The sequence below is a fragment of the Aotus nancymaae genome, unplaced genomic scaffold (genome assembly GCF_030222135.1).
Source record: "Aotus nancymaae isolate 86718 unplaced genomic scaffold, 86718_ANA_hifiasm-v0.15.2.pri h1tg000046l, whole genome shotgun sequence".
In the NCBI taxonomy this organism is placed as follows: domain Eukaryota; kingdom Metazoa; phylum Chordata; class Mammalia; order Primates; family Aotidae; genus Aotus; species Aotus nancymaae.
This window is the reverse complement of record NW_026988460.1, coordinates 28,617,927-28,620,230: the sequence shown is the minus strand read 5'-3', so window position 1 is coordinate 28,620,230 and position 2,304 is coordinate 28,617,927. Positions and strand designations below refer to the sequence as shown.

The following is a 2,304-nucleotide window of genomic DNA, read 5'->3' as shown; positions in this document are numbered from 1 at the left end:
CAGCTTTATTCATAACGAGCCCACACCAGAAACAACCCAAGTGTCCATTGGCTGGTGAATGGACTAAGGGATAGCGGCACATTGGTACAATAAAATAGTACTCAGTCATGAAAAGGAAACAAATATTAATACATGAAGGACTATGGAGGAATCTCAAGCACCAAACTCGAAAGTCCACATCTATTCCACTCACACGAAACTCTGGCAAAAGTAATCCTATGGGAGGGATGTCAGCTCAGTGGCTGCAGGGAGTGGGTTTGGAGGGGAGGAAGTGATTGATGGCAAAGGGAGACCCCGGAAGTTTTGGGGTGATGGCACTGTCTGTACCTTGCTTGTGGTGGTGGATACATGACTGTATGCATTTGTCACAACTAAGAAGGGAGAATTCTACTGCCTGGAAATATTCCAAAATAAAAGCCAGGCTATGGGTTTGTTGAATTACTCCATGTAAACACAGCATATAGAAACAAGAATGTTGAACAATAGAAAGAATACATTGTGGTTTTGGTTTTAGCTTGATTTAAAAAAAGAAAAAGTGTAGCTTTGTGCAGTGGCAGTATCATAGCCAATGAGGTTTATCTGAAGCGCGATTATTGCTAATTGAAAACTTTTCCCAATACCCCGCCATGATGACTTAAAATATAGTTGGCATTGGCAATTTTTGACAGTCTCTACGGAGACTGAATTAAAAAAATAAATAAATAAACAATAATTAAAAAAGAAAAGAAAAGGTGTGTCATGCACAGTGGCTCACACCTGTAATCTCAGCACTTTGGGAGGCTGAGGCAGGCAGATCACCTGAGGTCAGGAGTTTGAGACCAGCCTGACCAACATAGTGAAACCCTGTCTTTACTAAAAATACAAAATTAGCCAGGCATGATGGTGCATGCCTGTAAGCCCAGCTACTTGAGAGGCTGAGGCAGGAGAATCACTTGAAGCTGGGAGGCAGAGGTTGGTTTTAGTGAGCCGAGATTGTGCCATTGCACTCCAGCCTGGGTGACAGAGAGAGACTCCACCTCAAAAAAGAAAAAAAGACTAGGGGTGGCAGCATCTCGCTAAGTGAAAGAAGTGAGACGTGAATGCCACACACTGTATGACCCCATTCACATGAAGTTCTGGAAAAAGCAGAACCCTGGGGAACCCTGGGAACAGGAATCAGATCAGGTGATCAGGTAGCCCGGGGCCTCCAGCAGCAGATGAGTCTGGGGCACCAGGGCAGCATGGGAGTAGTGCGCCAGTCTGGGTCTCGGTGGTGGTGGTGGTCACATGACTGTGTGCATTTGTTAAAACTCACTGAACCGCACGCTTCAAAGGGGTAAATTCTACTGTATGTAAATTATATCTCCAATTATGTAAATTATATACACCTGACTGTTTCAAAAAGTCAGTTGAGTGAAAGGAAATTATTAGATAAATAATCATACAGGTGGTGTGCAGATATGGCAAAAATTGTGGGGGTGGTAGAAGAATGAACACATTTTGGGAAACACTCAGTCCCAATTATCTCTCTAAAAAAAGGAAAAAAGTAACTGAAGAAGGTGAATGGGTATACTATTTTCTCCCATCTGATCCATATAATTTAGCATTTTGAGGATTTGTCTTGGAATAGTTTAATCGAAATATCAACAAGAAAACTCTCTTAAGATGAAAGATAGCTTCCCAGGTTAATGCTTCAGGATCACCCCCACCCCTTGCCCAGCCCTGCCCTGCCATTGTCATCCCTGTCATCAGGGCTGGAAGGAGATCAGAACTCATGCCAGTGGAAAAATAAAGGAGCATTTCACTCAGGACCATTTACACAGAGTGATCAGGGCTCAGGGAAATGGTGATGGTGAAGTACTTGGGGCCAACGACAGCAGAAAGCTCTTGCCATGCCAAGACCTGCAAGATGAGAAGAGAAAGCGAATCCCAAAACACAGAGAAAGAACTTCTACAGGAGCAGGTCACCCAAGAAGAGCTGTGGCCACTGCAGAGGAACTGAGAACCCACGCCCTGCAGGGAGGGGTGCGTGGATAATCCCCCCAACTTCACTCTCTGCCTGCCCTTAGGCTTCTGGCTGGTGTCTCCAAAGCTATGGAAGCTGGAAGCCCAGAGCCTGCAGATGTCATCCTCCCCAAGGACAGGCTTCCAGGGCCCTGAGCAGAGGAAAAAGGCAGTGGGCCTGCAGGGACACGTGGAGGGGCCTGGCACACACCCTGGGAGGCTGTGTTAAATGCTCAGTGTGGTGAGGCCAGCAGAGAAAGAGCCGACTGCCATTGGAAAGAGGGCTGGTTACTCACAGATCCTGAGGAACAGGACGGGGTG

The 2,304-nt window shown here is 46.1% G+C and overlaps 1 non-coding gene across 1 annotated transcript; it reads left to right on the top strand.

Moving 5' to 3' along the window:
* Positions 1-539: 539 nt before the first annotated feature.
* LOC135268917 (U4 spliceosomal RNA) lies at positions 540-680 on the top strand. Its single transcript, XR_010337257.1, has one exon. It is a non-coding gene; the product is annotated as a U4 spliceosomal RNA (small nuclear RNA).
* The last annotated feature ends 1,624 nt before the right edge of the window (positions 681-2,304 follow it).